The sequence below is a fragment of the Dipodomys merriami genome, unplaced genomic scaffold (genome assembly GCF_024711535.1).
Source record: "Dipodomys merriami isolate MVZ:Mamm:240054 unplaced genomic scaffold, mDipMer1.0.p SCAF_414, whole genome shotgun sequence".
In the NCBI taxonomy this organism is placed as follows: Eukaryota; Metazoa; Chordata; class Mammalia; order Rodentia; family Heteromyidae; genus Dipodomys; species Dipodomys merriami.
The window spans coordinates 420,419-442,868 of record NW_027205760.1 but is presented as its reverse complement, the minus strand read 5'-3'; the positions used below and the strand labels follow the sequence as shown (position 1 = coordinate 442,868).

General features: G+C 35.6%; 1 non-coding gene across 1 annotated transcript; it reads right to left on the bottom strand.

The window, feature by feature from the left end:
• Nucleotides 1–1,239: 1,239 nt before the first annotated feature.
• On the bottom strand, nucleotides 1,240–1,346 carry LOC138807195 (U6 spliceosomal RNA). The gene has a single exon (XR_011366084.1). It is a non-coding gene; the product is annotated as a U6 spliceosomal RNA (small nuclear RNA).
• Between the last annotated feature and the right edge of the window lie 21,104 nt (nucleotides 1,347–22,450).

The following is a 22,450-nucleotide window of genomic DNA, read 5'->3' as shown; positions in this document are numbered from 1 at the left end:
TTTACTCAGGAGCCTGAGATCTGTGGATAACAGTTGAAAGCCATTCAGGGCAAAAAAATCATGGAATTATTTTTCAAATTTTTTAATGAACTAGCAAAGAGCCAGCAATGGAGTTGTAGCTCATATTGTAGCTCAACAATCTAGAGAGGAAAGGCCTAGCAAGACCTTGAAACCCTGATTTAAAACTCTGAGCATGCCAACACACATGCATATGTGTGTGGGTGCACGCATGAGGTCACAAACACATACACATTTATTCATATTTGCTCCATTCTTTTACTCTCTCAATTCAATATTCATATTGAATATTGGGGTTATATTTACATGAGCAAGTTAATTAGTAAATTTCCTAATAAGCATTGTTATGTCCTCCTTCATATTTCCCCTACCATCCCTTCCCTCCCACATCCAGAATTATGCTCCCTTCCCCCTTTCTCCCCACCTAAATTTTAAAGTTCATTTTTCAACATAGTGTCTTGTGCATCTCATTGTTACAATGGGTCAAACTGTATCCTTATTTGAGCATTTTTTCCCCTTCCCCTCCCCAAATTAGAGAAGTGTACATACAAGATGTAGGGGAACCAACTTCAAATACAATGAAAACAGGGGTTATAGCGTGGAGGAGGAACATATAAAGAAACCAAAAATGACATAGCACATTATAAGTACGTTAGAAACAATAGCAAGAAACAAACCAACAAAAAAACTCGTGTCCTTATCTTGGTGTTCATTTCCCTTAACATATCGTATCTGGTCATATGCACATAGCTTTTGACCTTTTCTGCTTATCCCAGACATATATTCGTTATTGAAAATAAGGGAAACCATGGGACCTATGTTTCTTTGGGCTTGGCTTACTTCACTTAATATAATTTTTTCCAAGGCTTTCCATTTCCTAACAAATGGGGCGATGTCATTCTTTCTGACGGAGGCATAGAATTCCATTGTGTATATTTACCACATTTTCTTGATCCATTCATCTACTGAGGGGCATCTGGGTTGGTTCCATATCTTAGCTATGGTATATAATGCAGCAATAAACATAATTGTGCTGGTAGTATTAGTATGTTCTTGTTTGTGATCATTTGGGTAAATCCCCAAAAATAAGATTGCTGGGTCCTATGGGATCTTTATGTGGAGTCTTTTGAGGAACCTCCAGACTGCTTTCCAAAGTGGTTGAACAGTTTACACTCCCACCAACAATGCCGTGGGCACATGCCCTCCAGCATCTGTTGTTGTATATATATGGAACGATCCAGGAATTTGCATGTCATCCCTGTGCAGGGGCCATGATAATCTTCTCTGTATTGTTCCAATGTTAGTGTATGTGATGCTGAATTGAGTACAGGATATTTTTATATAAAAAGTGTAATTAATTTTATTAAACTAGACAATTCAGCAAAAAGTATGTTCAAAACAATTGTCATGAAATTTTAGAACCAAATATTTCTTACATAAACACACATTTAAGTATAAAGTCTAGATTGATATGTCAAAAACAAAATAATTCCAGATATTTGTTGTTCAAGAGATTTGTAGGAGGAGGAATTCAATTATTCTATTCAAGGCACCTGTCATAATAAACACTACAGCAAGTGTTAAGGTTTGTTAAAAGTTTTAATGTTTTAAATATGTTTAATTTTGGGAATTTGCTTATATATGCCAAAATTAGGACAGTTTGGCAAGTATAAACTTTTCTATAAAGTATTTAAGATTTATGGTAGCAGACATATACTACTAAGTATGTACATTTCAGAGTTTATAGAAACTTTATTAATGAGAAGTTCCAAAGTATTTGTGTAAAGAAGCAGAATGAAGAGTTAAGACTTTAACTACACAGTTTCTTTTAAAACTTCAGGGATTCCTAACTTTATTTGTTAGCGAGAAACAAATGATGATGTAAGCCATAAACAAATGATGAGATGAGCCATAACTGGTAATCTTAGTGGCTAATTTTAAAGACTACTCATATTCTATAAAACTCTTTTTGAACATCATAAACTGCCGGAGCCTGCAGGCAATGAAAGGGAATCCTGAATTAGGGGGTGAGGACGGAAAAATAAAGACATAAGACAAAGGATGGGGTCGGGAGGTCTGTAGCTCAAGACTAGAGCACCGTTTATTTTTAACTCTCCTTAATATATACTATTAGAATTCAAGAGGTAACCTAAGGTCACCATAGTGCAGAAAAGGAAGGAAAATTTTAATAAAAACAAGGTGCAGATTGAAACAAGACAAGGTCAACTGATAGAAAGTAAAACTAACACTACAGACACAAACCTGGGCACCTGGTGCTTTTCATGAAAGCCAGTTCCTTGTACGCGCCTGCAAGGGAGCACAAGGGTCAAGATGACCTTGGAGCTTTACTGTCGGCTCCCAACAATAAACTTAGCCATAGTTAAATTTACAGGAATATGAGAAAATAGTAAAATCTAATATGCAGTATACTTCAAAGACTGAAATTGGTTTGTTCTTTTATTTTTTTAATCATTAATATTTAATTATTGGTTTCCTTTATTTGTAGCAATTTTTTACTTGCTATAATATAATAAAACATTTGTAAGTCATCATTAGGAGGTCATCATTGAGAAGGTTACTGGGATGTCCATACCATTTTTTATATGTGCATGTGAATTTACAAAGAGGAAAATTAAGAACAAAATATTTATTTAAAAATGAACAAATAGAGTCTGAATCAGGAGAGTTGGTAAATGTAAACACCTAAAATCTTAGCCCTAGGCTGACACAGCATTATTGCAGAGTTGAGGCCACAAAAGTGAGAGACTGTGTTTTGTTTTGTTTGGTTTTGTTGATTTTGTTGGTCATGGGGCCTGGGTTCTGTACCTCAGCTCAGGGCTAGCGCTACCACTTGAGGCACAGCACCTCTTCCATCTTTTTCTGCTTATGTTGTGCTGAGGAATCAAATCCACGGCCTCATGCATGCAAGCCAAGCCCTCTAACACTGAGCCACCTTTTCCACACCTGAGAAACTGTGTTTTAAAAAAATCATCTAAACAATATTTGCTTTCTGCTTTCGGTCATATAATGAAATATATGAATATCTTTTTATGTTTTTGTGAATTGTCGTACTTCTAAATTTATACTAACTTCAGCCTCTTTATCCTTTACCAAGTCATGAAATATATCAAAGAATTTGTTTCTGTGAAGATTGTTTTTCCATTTATAATTTCTTCTGCGTCATTTTTATTTTTATCAAAATAGCATTATATTTCATGTTGATGGGTTATCATACATCAAATATGAATATTCTCATACTGCTCTTGTTTATCTGTTATGCACTTTAAATATTATGATATTTCTCTCTCTCTTTCACTCTCTCATTTCCTCTTTCTCTTTCATGCTCCATGTCTGCTACTTAGAATTTCTGCTGGTCTACTATTATCCTTAAGGATCCACTGGTTTTGTGGCAGCATGATAGTGACCATCAGTTACTTTTGTATTCTTTAAGAGTTATAAAAGTGACGTGATATTATTCTTTGCGATTCTAAATGGCAAAACACCAGATCTCCCTTTTACTACTATTTATGTAAATTTTATCTCATAGGAATCATTGGGATAAATAAGATACTTTAACCTATAACCTAAAAGTACTTTTTCTTTTACAAACAATCTTTTTCTTTTATTATCAGTTAGTAACTTCCTGTAATGAAAACAGAGCTATCCTATGGAAAGTAGACAGAAATTGTTCACAGGGATGAAAAACAAAGGAATGGGGGAAGTGAGTACAACGGATGCACATCATACAGCACAGATCCTCAGAGCAATTTATCTTGTACACTTTGTGAGAATGACAATGTGCTGGTAACTATAGAGTAAAACACTGAACAACAGATATATATGCACATATATTTATATGTGTATATTTATTTACATATGCATATATGTGTGTATATGCTCTTATATGTGTACACATGTATGTTACTATTCACAAACATACATATACACATGTATACATGCACACATGGAGAAAAACACATAGTTACAGCCAACACAAGTTTCACAAGTTGTTGAATATGACTTACACGGAATGCTTGGAACAATATATTCTGAAGATATATTTGTCCCTAAGATTTCTTTACCACTCCTCTTATCTCTTAAATCCGGTGGTTTTAGAGAGATTTGACTGGTAAAATGCAGTACAAGTGATAGCAAGTCACTCGGAAATCTCAGTAAGTATAAGTCATATTGTGTCACCCTGCTCCTCATGGAATGCTTGCTCTGGTAGACACTCTCAACAACCAAAGCAGCAGGAGAATATCATGGTAAAGAATAAAGTTATAAGGCTTTAAATGGCATGCTTCTTTGAGCTCTTTTCCAACAGGCAGCATCAATTCCTAAGCAAAAGAGTGAGTCCTCAGAAGACTGGATTCTATATATATATTTAACCAACCCACGTGAAAAGTCCTATGTGAGAAATGCTGACTGAGGTCTTGCTGATTTCCTGGTCAAGAAAATAAATAAAAAAGAAAGTATTTTTAATGTATTAATGTTTAAGAATAATTTGTAACCTGTCAATAAATGTGTAGAAAAAAATTATAAGAACTGACAAAGAATGATGTTTCATTTATGTGCTCTTGGATTGGTGAGTGATTTTAGGTGTGTCTACACAAGTAGAATCAGCATAAATCAAGCTATCATTACTTCAATTAAGATATAAGGAAAGAATACAGGTTGACCCATTGTAACAATGAGATGTACAAGACACTCTATCAGTGGGGGGGAGGGGTGAATGGGGGAGTTGGGGAGGTGTGAAAGAAAGAGATGGTAGGGGAAAAACAAAGGAGGGAGTAACAGTGTTTAGGAAAAATGTGCTTATATCTTAGCTATGGTAAATAATGCTGCAATAAATATAGTTGTGCTGGTAGTTGTAGTGTGATCTTGTTTGCAATAACAAGTATATGTCTGAGTCAAACAGAAAAGGTCAGATAAGTTGATGTTAGGGAAATGAACCCCAAGATAAGTATTTAAATGTTTTTTTTTTCTTTCACGGGATTGTTTCTAACATATTTATAAGATGATTTCTTTGTTGCTTTGTATGTCCTTCCACCATGGTATAAAACCTGCTTTCATTGTACTTGATGTTGGTATAATTTGTGGAGGGGAATGGAAAAAAAAAAAACAAATCGTTTAAATAAGGATACAGTTGGACCCATTGCAACAATGAGATATACAAGTCTTTATGTCAAAAAACGAACTTTACAACTTCGGTGGGGGGGGGAGGATCAGGTTGGGGGACGTGGGAGGGTATAGGAAGGGATAGGAAGGGGAAACAAAGGAGGGGGCAACAATGCTTGATAAAAAATGTACTCATTGTCTTGCTCATGTCATTGTAACTCCTCTATACAGTATTTTCACAATAAAAAGAAAGAAATGTACCCATTACTTTACTTATGTAACTGTAACCCCTCAGTACATTATATTTTATGTATATACACGCACATAAACATAGATAGATAGATAGATAGATAGATAGATAGATAGATAGATAGATAGATAGATAGATGATAGATAGATAGATAGATAAATGATAGATAGTTAGATAGATAGATAGAAGGAAAATTTCTGTACTTATAAGAAGTTGTAGGGGGCGGGGGGAGGCTGGGAAGAGATGTGAAGGGTAAACAAAGGAGGAGGCTGCAATGGTTGATAACAAATGTACTCATTATCTTGCCCATGTAATTGTAACCCCTCTGTACAGCATGTTCACAAAAAATTAAAATTAAAATAAAAAAAAGAAGTTGCATTTGTCACTCAATATCAGTAAGGTATTGGTTTTAGGACCAGAGGTATATTAAAACTTTGGATACTCAAATTCTCTACATGAACACAGTAAATTATTTACATTAGAAGCTGCCCACAAGCTAGTGCAGTATAATTGCTATGATAATTTTTACTGCATTCTACGTTTGTAATGAAAAATAATAATATATGCACTATCAACAGATACAAAATTTTTCAAATAAATTTTGTCTGCAGTTTGTGGGTGGAATTGGGACAGCAATTTTGAAAAGCACAAATTTCATCACCAAGACCTGTCTGCAAATTATAACAAGGAGCTAATACAGCATCATTGAATAGTATGGAAGTCCACATTGAAGTACTTGAATTGAGACATTATCAGAAAGTGTAACAACCCAGGGACTTTGATTTTATTATTGTGAAAATACTGTACAGAGTGGTTACCATTACATGGGCAAGATAATGAGTACATTTCTTATCAAGCATTGTAGCCTCTTCTTTTGTTTCCCCTTCCCATCCCTTCCCACCCTCCCTCCGCCCCCCTACCCAATCCGCCTGGCGACCAAAGTTGTAAAGTTCATTTTTCGACATAACGACTTGTACTTCTCATTGTTGCAATGGGTCCACCTGTATCCATATTTAAACGATTTGTTTTTCCCCTTCCCCTCCACAAATTATGCGGACATCAAATACAGTAAAAGCAGGGATTATACTGTGGGAGAAGGATATCCAAAGCAAAACAGAAATAATCTTATAAATGTGCTAAAAACAATTTTCAATATCTAGTATATGTCTGAGTCAAGCAGAAAAGGTCAGATAAGGTGATGTTAGGGAAATGAACCCTAAGGTATGTATTCAAACCCAGGGACTTTTTAGAAATGCAGCTGCTAGTTCTCTGAAGGAGAGTTTTCAGAACACTTATTGAAGCACAAATCAGAACCTCAGTGAAGTGTAGATGGTTTTCCCTCATCTTTCTGACATACTCAGTCATTATTAATCAACATGTAGCTCATCTTGAATAATCCTCTAATAACGAAATGTTGATGGAGTGTTTATATGCCGAAAACGTGGAAGGCTAACTTTTTCCATTTTGGACAGTCTGTATTCTATGATCCAGCAGAGAGAAAACTAAGTATCAATTTACAACCTTCTAAATAATTCTGATTTTGCCCACATCAGTTATTTATCCATACTTGTGCCTGAGTGAGATGATTTTAAAAGAATTTAGTCATTTAAAATTTAAATTTAGATATGGAATGAAATTAGTTCCAATGCATTACATTAAAATATTTAGCAACAACTGAAAAACCTAAAGGTCTATAAAAAAATTTTAATGGAATGAAGGGATGTTGGAATTTGGTACTCTTCAGTTTAAGCAATTTGCAAAAAGAATTGGCAAAATAAAATTTACATTTGCAGAAGACTTGACACTTATTAAAATTTGTATATTGAAAGGAACACAAGCCTCAACAATATGTTAATGCTATCCTCTTATTTATCTTTAAAGGTTTATGCTTCTGTTCTCTTAATAATAAAACTTCAAAAAATTTATTTTTACCTAGTTGTGCAAAGGGGTTTCGCTTCATCATGTCAGTGTTGAATAAAGTGTATGTGCATTTCAATGTATAGTGCATCTGGATCATTGTCAAACTTGCCATTTTTCTTCCTTCCCTTACCCCAACCCCACCTATCCCTATCCCTAATTATATTCTCACATATGTACATTGAGTGCTATATGTATATTGACTATATTAGTCCACCATTTCCCTCTCCATTATTCTGCCCTACTCCCTTCAAGCCCAGATCCCCTTTTAAGACTTGTTTGAACTTCATGGTATTTTGTTAAATATCTTTACCTTTGGAATTTGGCTATGGGCTTGCCACATCCACTGTTCCATGTTAGACCTACATAAATGTGTATATTTCTCTACATTTCTTATGTCTGAATGGCCAAGATAAGTCTCCTTTACTATTCACCTTCTCTCCTAAATTTAGAATTTGACCTTTAGGGCCATCCAATAGTGCTCTTTTTTTTCTCTACACTCTTAAGATGGAAGGGAAATAATTTCCATGTTCTTAGCATTATGGTTCCATCATGAATTTCCATCACATATTACTTTAGCAGTCTAAATTTAAAGTAATATTTTCTGCATTATATTCACACAGTTTAAGTGAATATCAAGGGTAATTTACCTAGTATTGGACGATCTTCAATTTCTGATGATAGAAGCAGGAGTCAGTTTTAATTATGCAGATAAAACTATTTATTGAGCCCTGTAGTCTAAATTTTTAATAAATTTCGAGTTACTTTTTATTAATAATTTTAAAAGTTTTATTTCAGTATTTGAAATGCTGCTCCAATTATTTTAAAAGTTTCACAATAAGTTAGACTGAACTTTTCCCCCATTTTCCCTTCTAGTTCAGATTGTCTCCTTTGGCTTTATTGTTTCAGAAGCCAAGGGAAGAGGATAAACAGAGAGATGATCATTACTCATGTATCCCCTTCCTTTTCTGTTTCTTCTGTACTTGATCAGAGGAAGACTGGAGCAGAGTGATGCTTGACTTCACCATACAGGGAAGCATTCCTGGCATGTCAATTATTGTTTCTCAGAATCACTTAAACTGCTTACTCTTGCCTTCTCTGTAACAGTAACCTAACTGTGGCTACCTTGCAGCAGGAGGAAGCACACTAACAGGTTGTTACCTGTAAATCGTTATTTTAAATCTCAGCTTACTACTACCAAATATAGAAAGCTTTGTCTACAAATATGCAAAGGTACTGATTGTCCAAAAATACCTTAGTGAGGAGTAGACAATTCCACTCAGCTACCCCTCCTCTCGTATCCTCCCTTCCACTCCCCTCACCTCATTTACCCAGCCTTCCCTACTTATTTCTTTGTGTCTCTCTCCTCCATATTCATCTCTATCTTCTTTTTTTTCTTTTCCATTAGCAAGTGATTTGGTTTATCACACGACAGATAAATAATTGAACAAATATTTCTTTCTCCTCTTTTTGTGATTATTTATTCTTGAGAAGTGAGTTCTAGATCTCCCTGTTCTATTCTAGCTCTCTCTGCTACCTAGCTCTTTCTCTGTTCTTTTCTAACTCTCTCTGCTCACTCTCACTGCTCTATTTTAGCTCTCTCTGCTACCTAGCTCTCTCCCTGCTCTTTCCTAGCTCTCTCTGCTCTCTCTGCTCTTTTCTAGCTATTTCCCCTCTCTTTCCTCTCTTTCCCAGCTCTCTCTCATTCCCAGGCCTTTCCCAGCCACGTGGAGTTCCAATCTTGCCAGGTCCCAGCAGGTCTACTGAATAAACCTACCCCTTACCTGAAAAAAAGTGAGTTCTAGCAGAACACCAATGGCTTACACATAGATACTGGGTAGGTTCAAATTTGACAATTGCAATTCAAAGCTTTTCCAAGTAGACAAACCTAAGAGATTCTTTTCTCAACTTGTGGTAAAAGGAAGAAGTGAAGTTGTGGCCCAGGTGGTATAGAGCAAACATTGAGAATTAAAGCCCAGATAGAACTCAAGGCCAGGAGTTCAAATCCCAGTATCAGCATAATATTAAAAAATGAATCCTTTGTGCTTGAAAAGGGATATTTCTCCCAAAATTCATACCCAGGACAATTTTCAAGGTCCAAGACTCTTTGAAAGTCTCTTTCACATATTAAACTGATTCAACTGTTTGATTCACATTATGGAAAATAGGAGTCACACTTCACATTAGAAAGTATGCCCACTGCTGAACAATTCTTACAATTTTTAATATAAAGGAAGCATGAGAGCAGAATTCACCTCACTTGGTTGAGTTAGGTTTGACTCACTGACATACTTTTGCAAGTAAATTAGGGACTTTTTACATGTAAGGAAGTCTATATAAATGGTTTTCTAGGAGAGAGAACCAGCTAGCTGCTGTCCAAGTTTGAAACAGAGTAAGTTTATTCCTATGATATGGTAAAGAGAAGCTCATCTCATAGAACACTATGCAGACAGTAATTCCAAAGGATTAAAAACCCATGTCTATGTTTTGAACAGCCAAGTTTTCACAAACAAGAAAGTTTTCTGAGTCAAGAAAATATAAGTTAGAGCAAAAGGAACTATGTTAAATATAGGTAATGGCTGAGTGACATGTGTAATCACAACCAAACTATAAAATTTTCATCATGTCCTTAACAAGAATCTCCAAGATAGGTCTTGCTAAATCTGTCATAGAGGACTGGGTTTATGCAATTGTCCATTTTGTTTAGGGTCCAATATCTTCTACAGTCACTTGGGTTGCAAACCGCTCACATGACATGCAATGTTTAGAGAAAGGTGCAGTCTTGTAGGCACCTACGGGATTTTTGTGCCACTGTGAATATTGATCGTTTTTCTTCTTGTAATTATACATGTCAGTGTGAAGTCCTTTCATGTAAGAAAATGCTTAACATGTTTTATAGAAATAGGTTGACTTTAGTCCAATGAGTTACTCTATGCTGCATTTTTATTTACTTTATATCCAGAAAAGCTAAATTCTTACCTTATGATTTTCCTTGGAATTAATACACAGGTTTAAGCTCTGATGGGTGACAGATAAAGATATAAACATTTATTAACAGTGGCTAAATTTAGGCTGAGGAATCTAGGTAGAACTATATTCATGCAGATAGTCCTCATAAGTCATGAGACCAAGATATCCAAATGTTAACCTATGCTTCCTGAAATCATGCTTATGAGATTTTGTGTATTATAAATAGTGGTTATTCGCATGTTTTATAAACTACATCATTTCATGTGTTAGGAATTGAAATGAGATATTATACTCAGAACAAAATTTAAGGAGGCATCCAAAATTAGTTATCAATATATACATCATTTAACACAATGTTTTTAAAATGCAAGATATGGAATTAATTTATGAAAAATAAACATTTACAATAAATATGGAATTAGTATGACTTATTTTTCTTTTATCCCAGTTTCAATATGGCTTGTATGATGACTTTTATGGTTATATGTTTGGTTAGAACTTGATATTTAGTTGGAGAACTTATGTTCTTTGATTTATTTATTTGTCAGATCAGAGGAAATGAATTCCATGCCAGAGTCAGCATCCATAATACAGTTGTATTCTACTACTTTGCCAAAATTTCAAATCACCTCAAGTAGCTTGGGTCTTTTTTGGATCTAAATAAATATGTATGCAATTTTGTCAGTACTAGATTTTGACCACCCTTTATTTAAATAATATTTTCCAAAAACTTCTTCTATTGTTTTTCATGAGATTTTTAAATTCATTTATATAATGTGCTGATGTTTTCCTTTAGATAACCCACATTCAGTCTTCTATAAGCAGTGTAATTTAGAGTACTTTTAAATTATGTACACTCGTGCATTTCTCAGATTCTATTCTTTGCATATTTTGTTGTAGTAAAGTCCGTAGTATTTAGTTCTCATTATGAATATTTTGGACTTACTAAATGCATTTCTGAATTTTTAAGTATGTCATGATCTTTTTGATTTGATAATGTAACATTTTTAATTTAAATATGTGCAGATCTTACTTCATATACAGTTACATTCATTTTAAACAATTTGATGCATTCAAGGGATTTGCTATATTAGGTTCATACAGATGAATTTAATTACAAATTAACAGAACCTTATTTTTGAGAGACAGTTATCCTTATAGCTCTACTCAAATTAACATGTACTTGAATGTTTTGTAGTTTAAAAAATAAACTGGCACAACATATTTTTGTTACTGGGCAAGTTCCAATTTGTTGGTTGTTTTTCCAGCTGTGATGGCTTCAACATATATGTGCATTTTATTTCAATTTTTTTGTGTCTATATTTTGATTCCTATAACAGAAAACGCAAAAAGAATCGGTGATTTAGGATTTTTCCAAATTGAATTCTAAGAGAGAAGCTTGAAGTTTTGTGGCACCTGGGAACAGGGAGGTCTTCTTAGTGGAGGGGTTAGCAGAATAACAGAGACGTTGTTTGACGTGATTTGAACTCTGCCACTTCTTGCCTCACTATTTCCAATGGCATTACTTCAAATTCTTTAGTGGAAAGAAAATAATTTTGTCTGTATGAACACAGAATTTTTGGTTTAATTGAGACACACTACATATTCATATTTGATTTTAACTCTAAAATATTTTTCCTTAGTTTAAAACCACAGATGTGAATTTATAATGCTAAAATAGCACCTAGAATTTCTATGAAATGGTCCAAACTACTTTCACTTCACACTATATGCAATATACAATGTAATCATAATAGTGTGTGAGATATAGTATGTAATAATTGACCTTGGGGAAAGTCCATTACAGTGGATTATTGTGAAATACTTCATAATAGTAAGAATTATATTTCATTCTATTAAAAAATTCAGTTACATCTAAAAATAACTCATAGTTATAAACTAATCTTGAAAAAATAAGATTGTTTACTGGAAAAAGCTAGAAGTTTCAATAAGCTTGCTTTTTTAACATTGACTTTGACACCAGTAAGGAGGTAAGAATTGACTTAAATTGTTTGTTCCATGTATCTGTTTCTGTTCTCAGAAAGTTCGAGTATGTAGGAGATGGTATGAGTATGCCTTAAAAAACAGCTTATGAGTAATGCTGGTATGTAATTTTTGGCTGTGATTTAACATTAAAACTAGCATGTCATTCTCTATTTTCATCTAATGCCGTGTCTTAAGCAGTCTGTGTATAATTTTGTAAGCAACTAAACAGGAGATTTGATCATCCATCTGAGGGATGCAGTTTAGCCCAGATCCTGCCTGGACCATCCCACCTCCACCACAGTACACTGGACTCCTGCCTGACTCCATCACACACAGCTGATTAATGGTAAAAGACTGCTTTACATTTACAAAAACTAAGACTTTTGTGGGACACTCTCTGACCTGAAAAAAACCAGCTATGTTGTTATGCAATTGAAACATGTATAGGCCAGGAGAGCCTCTTATACACTTTGGTTATCAGGTTTTCCAGGCAGCCAAGCTATGCTCAAACTCTCATCCTATCTATTGAGTTTTGTCATTCCAGAGTTCTGGCAACTATTTGTTGATCAATTCTTGACGGGATGCACCTAAGTTTTACTTGTTCCCATGGATCTCCTTTTTGCTTTTACTGGAAATAATGAGGGGTTTTTGGCCAAGATTGCAGTTCAAAGTCAGGCCAGGCAGAAAAATCCCTCTGAGATTCTATCTTCCAACTAATCAGCAAATTGCCAGGCTGGAAGCTGGCTCAAAAAATTAACCAGCCAAATGCTAAATGTGGCCTGTGATTCAAAAGTGTAGGAGCAGAAGTGCTCAGAGAAATTGCTCAGGCCTTGAGTTCAAAGCCCATATCCCAGCCACAAGCACCTAGATCCCAGGACAAGGTGGAAAAGAATAAGAGAAAATGATGTCACATCAGCCACTTTGTGCCTGCCCTTTCAAAATTAACCAGAGCCAGGAGGTCAATAGAAACAAGTGAGAAGCTTGTCCATCTAATATCCATATCTGTCTAACTTCTAACTAGACAGGAATTTACATTCTTGCCTTTGTTACTTGCTATTTATAGGAAATGATCAAGGTCTCTCACCAGGCCCTTAACTACTCCAATCCAGTCCTAGTTTCTGACTGGTTATGGGCTCATGATCCAAATGGAACTTTTCTGACTTGATCGCAGGGTGTACTATGTGACTCATATCAACTAGTCCTGCCACCTTGTCAGTCTTTTGCTTGATCTCAGCGTTTTCAAGTATCTCTCTTACAGGATAACATCCTTCACTAAAGACCTGGGACCAAGTCAAGGCCATCCTATTACTACAGACAACCAGAGGCTTTGCTTACAGGGCCCTGTACACAGCACACACCTGGACCTGAAGACCGCAGCCCCAGTAACTCCTCGACACCCCCATGCCAGCTGGAAGTAGCCAGAAAAGATCACTATGCCCCTCTACCTTTTATACTCCAGAGTTTAAAATGATGGAATCTGTTTTGTTCTCATAACTCCATGATACTCCTCTCTCAGCCCAATTCTTTTTATGTATCCAAAGATCTTATATGAAGAATTTGTCTCTCCTCCCTTGGCCCTATCATTTTATGTATCTAAAGATGGAATATGAAGGATTGACTCCCACCCTACTGTCAAGTGCCCATACAGACTCCAGAGAAAATCCCAGGTATATGTGAACTCCTTTGAAGTGTAGGCAGGGCAATCCACCTAATCCCAGCTGTAAACATCCCATTGTTGCCCCAACTGAAAGGCCCCCACATTCCTTGACTTTGGGGCTTTTCATTAGCCTCTACCACCTTGCTCAGACCTCCTATAAAAACCCAGATCCTGTCCCAGTTCCCTCACAAAACCTCCAAACTTGCTGGAAGGGCTGTGCCCCTAGCTGTTCATCAATAAACACTTCTCACCTGTTGATGATCAAGTCTGGCCTCTTCATTTTCCATTCTCCTCCATTTTCCTAACACGGATAGTCTGCATTCTATGATCCAGAAGAGAGAAAATTAGGTAAGCATCCATTTACAACCTTCTGAATAATTTTGATTCAGCCCACATCATTTATCTGTCCATACATATGTCCAAGTGAGAGCATTTTAAAAGAATTTAGGGTTTTAAAATTTAAACTTAAATGTAGAATGAAATTGGCCCCAATGCAATTCATTAAGTTGTTTAGAAACAACTGAGAAACCTAAAAGTCTATACGAATTTTTTTTATTGGAAGTGTAGGGATAGTGGAATTTGCTACTCTATATTTTAAGCAATTTGCAACACAAATTGGCAAAATAAAATATACATTTGCAGCAGACTTAACACATTAATTTTTGTATATTGAAAGGAGCACATGCCTCAACAATATGTCAATGATATCCTCTTATTTGTCTCTAAAGGTTTATGCTTCTGGTCTCTTAATAATAAAACTTCAAAATTGTTTTCATCTTCAGCAAGTTGTGCAAAGGAGTTTTGCTTCATCATGTCAGTGTTGAATAAAGTGTATGTGCATTTCAGTTGAATAAAGTGTTCATTTCAATGTACAATACATCTGGATTATTGTTAAACTTTCCACATTTCGTCCTTCTCTTACCCCAACCCCACCTATCCCTTCAAGTTTCCTATTTAAATTCTCACATATGCACATTGAGTTTTATGAGTGTATTAGTCCACCATTTCCCTCTCCATTCTTCTGCGCTACTCACCTTAAGCCCAGCTCTCAGTTTTTAGACTTATTTCAACTTCATGGTATTTTGTTAAATTTCTCTGCCACTTTGGCATTTGGCTTTGGGCTTGCAACATTCTCTCTTCCGTGTTTGACCTACATAAATGAGGCTATTTCTCCACTTTTCTAATCTCTGAATGGCTGAGATAGGTCTCCATTACTATTGTCCTTCTGTCCTAAATTCAGAATTGGTCCTTCAGGGTCATCAATTAAAGCTTTTTTCTTCTCTACACACAGACGATGGAAGGAAAATAATTTCCATGCTCTCAGCATTATGCTATCCATCATGAATTTCTATCACTTATCACTTCAGCAATCTATTTTTTAAATTTATCCATTTTTTATTGTACAGAAGGGTTACAGTTACATGAGTAATGTTTTCTGCATCATATTCAAACACTTTAAGTGAATATCGAGGTTAATTTATCTAGTATTGTATGTTTAGTAGCAGTCTTCAATTTCTGATGATAGAAACATGAGTCAGTTTAATTATGTACATTCCACTATGGAATGAGTCTTTTAGTCTTCTAAATTTTCAATACATTTAGAGTTACTTTTTATTACTAATTACAAACATTTTATTTCAGTATTTGCAACACTACCCCAATTATTTTAAAACTTTCACATTAAGCTAGACTGAACTTTTTCCTGCCATTTCCCCCACCGTTTCAGGTTAAGTCTCCTTTGACTTTATTGTTTGAGAGGCCAAGGGAAGAGGGAAAACAGAGAGATGATCATTACTCAGATATATCCTTCCTCTTCGTTTTGTGCTATTCTTGTTGAGAGGAAGACTAGATTAGGGAACAAGAGTGATGCTTGACTTAACCATAAAAGGCAGCATTCCTGGCATGTAAATAGTAGTTTCTCAGAATCATTTAAACTGCTTGCTCTTGCCTTCTTTGTAACAGTACTTCACGGTGTTACCCTTGGTGCAGAAGGAAGCACACTAACAGGTTATTACGTGTAAATTGGTATTTTATATTTCAACTTATTACTACCAAAAGTATAAAGCTTTGGCTACATAAATGCAAAGGCACTGATTGTCCAATAACACCTTATAAACAATTCTATTCAGCACGCAATCTCCTCTCACATCCTCCCTTCCCCTTCCCTCATTTACCCTCCTTTCCTTTTTCTTTCTTGTGTTTCCATCCTCCATATTCATCTTTAACTTCATGCATTCTATCTCCCAGTAGCAAGTGATTTGATTTATCAGACAACACACAAATAATTGAATTTTTTTTCTCTTTTTTGTGATGATTTATGTTTAAGAAGTGAGTTCTAGCAGAGCACCAATGGCTTACAAGTAGCTACTAGGTAGGTTCAAATTTGACAATTGCAATTCAAAGCTATTCCAAGTAGACAAACCTAAAGATTCTTTTCTCCATTTGTGGTAAAAGGAAGAAGTAAAGGTGGGGGTGAGGAGGTATAGTCCAAACATTGAGAATTAAATCCCAGATATAACTCAAGGCCAGGAGTTCAAACCCAAGTAACAGGACAATATAAAAAATGAGTCCTACCTCTTTGAATGGGGAAATTTCTCCAAAAATTCATGCCCAGGAAAATTTTCAAGGTCAAAGACTCTTTCAAAGGCTCTTTCACTTCTTAACCTGATTCCTCTGTTTAATTCACATTATGCAAAATAGGAACCACACTTTCCATTAAAAAGTATGTGCATGGCTAAACATGCACATGTTTACCATTTTTAATGTAAGGGAAACATGGGAGAGGAATTCACCTCACTTGGGTGAGTTAGGTTTGAATCACTGGCAGACTTTTGCAGGTAAATGAGCATTTGTTGACATATAAAGAAGACTGGACAGATGGTTTTCTAGGGGAGGGAATAAACTAGCTACAGTCCAAGTTGGAATTAAAGTAAGTTTATTCCTATGATACTGTAAAGAAAATTTCATCTCATAGAACACTATGCAGACAGTAATTTCAAAAGGATTAAAAACTAGAAGATGGCAGAGGAGAAGCTGGATGCTAAACAGCGTCTTGCAAAGAAAGCAGTTTTAGAGTTCCAGTGAACAGTCCTAAGCCAGAGAAACACAAAAAATCCCTTAGGTGTTTAGCTAGACAGCAATTGTTTCCAGACACTGCATGTGGTGTGAGCAGTTTGCAACCCAGCGACTGTGAAAGATATTGGACCCTAAAAAAAACTGACAATAGCATAAACCCAGTCCTCTGTGACAGATTTAGCAAGGCCTATCTTGGAGATTGATGTTAGGGACATGACGAAAGACTTATAGTTTATTTGTGAATACAGAAAACATTTACACATATCACTCAGTCATTAACTCTATTTAACATAGTTCCTTTTGCTCTAACTTATTTTTTTGGCTCAGAAAACTGTTTTTTGTTTGTATAAACTTGGCTGTTCAAATTATAGACATGGGGAAGTGGTGCTGTAGCTCAATTGGTAGAGTGCTTGCTTTGAGCTGAAAAGCTGAGGGACAGCACCCAGGCCCAGAGTTCAAACCCCACGACCGACCAAAAAAAACAGAAAAACAAAAAAAACCAAAAATATAGGCATGGGCTTTTAATCCTTTTGAAATTACTGTCTGCAAAGTGTTCTATGAGATGAGCTTCTCTTTACCATATCATAGGAATAAACTTACTCTGATTCAAACTTGGACAACAGCTAGCTCGTTCTCTCGCCTAGAAAACCATATATATATATATATATATATACTTCTTTACATGTAAACAGACCCTCATTTAATTGTAAAAGTCTGTCAATGAGTCAAATCTAACTCACCCAAGTGTGGTGAATTCCTCTCTCATGCATCCTTTACATTAAAAATGGTAAGAACTGTTCAGTAAATGTGCATACTTTATACTATGAAGTCTGACTTCTATTTTCCATAATATGAATCAAGCAGAAGAATCAGTTTAAGATGTGAAAGAGCCTTAAAAAGAGTCTTGGACCTTGAAAATTGTCCTGGGTACGAATTTTTGGAAAAATATCAATTTTCAAAGACAAAGGACTAAATTTTTTTTTTAAGTATTGCACTGGTAATGGGGTTTGAACCCCTGGCCTTGAGCTCTATCTGGTCTTTAATGCTCAATGTTTGCTCTATACCACCTGAGCCACACCTTCACTTCTTCCTTTTACCACAGTAGAGAAAAGAATCTCTTAGATTTATCTATTTGGAATAGCTTCTAATTGCAATTGTCAAATTTGAACCTACCTACTATCTAGGTGTAAGCCACTGGTGCTGTGCTAGAATTCATTTCTTAAGAATAAATAATCACAAAAAGAGGAGAAAGAAATATTTGTTCAATTATTTATGTGTTGTCTGATAAACCAAAGCACTTGCTACCGGAAGCGAAAAAGAGAGAAGACAAAGATGAATATGGAGCAGAGAGACACAAAGAAAGAAGAAAGGAAGGGAGGGTAAATGAAGGGAGGGAAGTCGAAGACAGGATACGAGAGGAGGGGGTAGCTGAGTAGAATTGTCTACACCTCACTAAGGTATTGTTGGACAATCAGTACCTTTGCATTTATGTAGACACCGCTTTCTATATTTGGTAGTAGTATACTGAGATATAAAATACCAATTTGCAAGTAATAACCTGTTAGTATGCTTCCTCCTGAACTAAGGAAGCCATTGTGAGTTTACTGTAACAGAGAAGGCAAGAATAAGCACTTTAATTGATTCTGAGAAACAATAATGGACATGCCAGGAATACTCCCTTGTATGGTGAAGTCAACCATCACTCCTGTTCCCTGCTCCAGTCCTCCTCTCAACAAGAACAGCAGAAACAGAAGAGAAGGAGATACTTGAGTAATGATCATCTCTCTGTGTATCCACATCCCATGGCCTCTCAAAAAATAAAGACAAAGGGGCCTTAACCTGAACTAGTGGGAAACATGGGGAACATGGGGAACATGGAGCAGTATTTCTAATACTGAAATAAAACTTTTTAAATTATTAATAAAAACTAACTCGAAATTTATTGAAAATTTAGAAGACTACAGGGGTCACTATATAGTGGAATCTGAAAATTAAAATTGACTCCTGCTTCTATCATCAGAAATTGAAGATTGTCCCTAAACTTCCAATACTATGAAAATTACCCTTGATATTCACTTAAACTGTGTGAATATAATGCAAAAAATATGACTTTAAATTTAGACTGCTGAAGTGATAAGCGATGGAAATTCATGATAGATAACATAAAGCTGAGAGCATGGAAATTCTCTTCAGTGTGTAGAGAATAAAAAATGCTCTAATGAATGGCCCTGAAAGTACAATTTTAAATTTAGGACAGAAGGTGAATAGTAAAGGAGACATATCTCAGCCATTCACAGATTAGAAATGTGGAGAAATATACTCATTTGTATAGGTCAAACATGGAAGAAAGGATGGGGCAAGCCCATAGCCAAATGCCAAATTAGAGATATTTAACAAAAAACCATGAAGTTGAAACAAGTCTTGAAAGGGGATCTGGGCTAAAAGGGAGTAGGGTAGAAAAATGGAGAATGAAATGGTGGACTAATACAGTCATAGCACTTAATGTACACATGTGACAATATAAGTAGGAAACTTGAAGGGATAAGTGTGGTTAGGGTAAGGGGCCGAAGAAAAATGGAAAGTTTGACAATGATCCAGATGCACTGTATATTCAAATGCATATACACTCTATTCAACACTGACATGATGAAGCAAAACCCCTTTGCACAACTAGATAAAGATAATTTTTTGAAGTTATGATATTAAGAGACCAGAAGCCTAAACCTTTAGAAATAAATAAGAAGAGAGCATTGACATATTGTTGAGGCGTGTGTCCCTTTCAACATACAACATTTAATGTGTCAAGTCTGCTGCAAATGTAAATTTTGTTTTGCCTAATGCTTTTGCAAATTGCTTAAACTAGAGAACCAAATTCCTATATCCCTTCACTTCCAAAAAAATATCTTATAGACCTTTAAGTTTCTCACTTGTTTCTAAACATCTTAATGCAATGCATTATTGGAATTAATTTCATTCCATATTTGAATTTAATATTTTTTGTTGTTGTGAAAATACTGTACAGAAGGGTTACAGTTACATGGGTAAGATAATGAGTACATTTCTTATCAAACATTGTAGCCTCTTCCTTTGTTTCCCCTTCCCATACCTACCCATTCTCTCCAAGTTCCGCCAATTTAATCCTCCCCCCCCCACAAAAATTGTACAGTTCTTTTTCGACATAACATCTTGTACATTTCATTGTTGTAATGGGTCCAACTGTATCCCTATTTAAACGATTTGTTTTTTCCCTTACCCTCCACAAATTATACCAACATAAAATACAAGGAAATCAAGGGTTATATCGTGGGGGAGGGACATACAAAACAACAAAGAAATAATCTTATAAATGTGGTAGATACAATCACATGAAAGAAAAAAATTCATTTGAATTCACATCTTAGGGCTCATTTCCCTAACATCAACTTATCTGCCCTTTACTGCTTGACTCAGATATATACTAGTTATTGCAAATAAGGGAAACCATGGGACCTACGTTTCTTTGGGCCTGGCTTACTTCACTTAATATAATTTTTTCCAACTCTTTCCATTTCCTAACAAATGGTGCAATATCATTCTTTCTGATGGGGACAGAATTCCATTGTGTAAATATAACACATTTTCTTGATCCATTCATCTACTGAGCGGCATCTGGGTTAGTTCCATATCTTAGCTATGTTAAACAATGCTGCAATAAACATAGTCGTGCTGGTAGCTTTAGTGTGGTCTTGTTTGTGAACATTTCAGTAAATACCCAAAAGTGGAATTGCTGGGTCATAAGGGAGCTCTATGTGGAGTCTTTTAAGGAACTTCCATACTGCTTGGCAAAGTGGTTGAACAAGATTACACTTCCACCAACAGTGCATTAGGGCTGCCTTCTGTCCACATCAACTCCAGCATCTGTTATTTGAGTTCTTGATTATAGCCGTTCCAACTGGAGTGAGGTGGTATCTCAATGTTGTTTTGATGTGCATTTCTTTTATGGCTAGGGAGGTTGGGCATTTCTTCCTGTGTCTATTGGCCATCCTTCTTTCTTCTTCAGAGAAGTTTCTCTTTAAGTCTTTCGCCCACTTATTTATTGGGCAGTTGTTTCTTTGAAGACTTGTTGTTGGGGGGTTTAATTTTTTGAGTTCCAAGTATATTTTAGATATGAGACCCTTGTCTGTTGTATGGCTAGTAAAGATCTTCTCCCAATCGGTGTGCTTTCTATTGATCTTGCTAGCTATGGCATTTGCCCTGCAGAAGCTCTGCAACTTTATGCAATCCCATTTGTCCAACCTTTCTTTGATTTGTTGTGTTTCCGGGTCTCTATTCAGAAAATTTCGGCCTGAGCCAAGGAGACCTAGGGTTTTTCCTATTCCATCCTGTAATGATTTCAGAGTGTCTGCTTTGAGTTCAAGGTCTTTGATCCATTTGGAGTTGATTCTGGTGCAGGGTGATATATAAGGTTCTAGCTTAAGTTTTCTACATGTAGTTAACCAATTTTGCCAGCACCATTTACTGAAGAGACTGTCTTTCTTCCATTCTACTGTTTTAGATCCCTTATCGAAGATTAGATGGCTATAGGACTGTAGGTTCATTTCTGGGTTTTCAATTCTATTCCATTGGTCCTGAGGTCTGTTCTTATGCCAATACCAAGCTGTATTGATTTCTATGGCTTTATAGTAGAGTTATCAATTTGGTATTGATATTCCTCCAGCAGTGTTCTTTCCGTTGAGGAGCGTTTTTGCTATTCGGGGTCTTTTATTTTTCCATATGAATTTTTAGATTGCCTCTTCTATTTCCTTGAAGAATGAGGTTGGAATTTTGATAGGTATTGCGTTGAATTTGTAGATAGACTTGGGAAGAATTGTCATTTTCATAATGTTAACCTTTCCAATCCAGGAGCATGGGAGCTTTTGCCATTTTTTAAGTTCTTTGTTGATTTTCTTTGTTAAGATTTTAAAGTTTTCATCATAGAGGTCCTTCACTTCTTTAGTTTAGTTAATTCCTAGGTATTTTATTTTTGTGGGGCTATTACAAACGGAGTTGCATTCCTAATTTCAGCCACACTTTTCTCATTGTTGGCATACAGAAAAGCCATTGATTTTGGGGGGTTAATTTTATAAACTGCTACTTTGCAAAAGTTTTGAATCAGCTTGAGTAATTTGGGAGTGGAGTCTATGGGATTCTTTAAATACAAGATCATGTCATCTGCAAAGAAGGAGAGTTTTATTTCTTCTTTCTCTATTTGGATCCCCTTTATGTCTGCACCTTGTCTTATTGCTGTAGCTAGGCATTCTAATACTAGACTGAAGAGAAGTGGAGAGAGTGGGCATCCTTGTCTTGTTCCTGAGTTAAGAGGAAATGGCTTTTTTTTTTCACCATTGAGTATAATGCTGGCTGTAGGTTTGTCATATACAGCCTTTATTGTATTGGGGAATGTTCCATGGATTCCTAATTTTTCCAAAACCTTCATCATA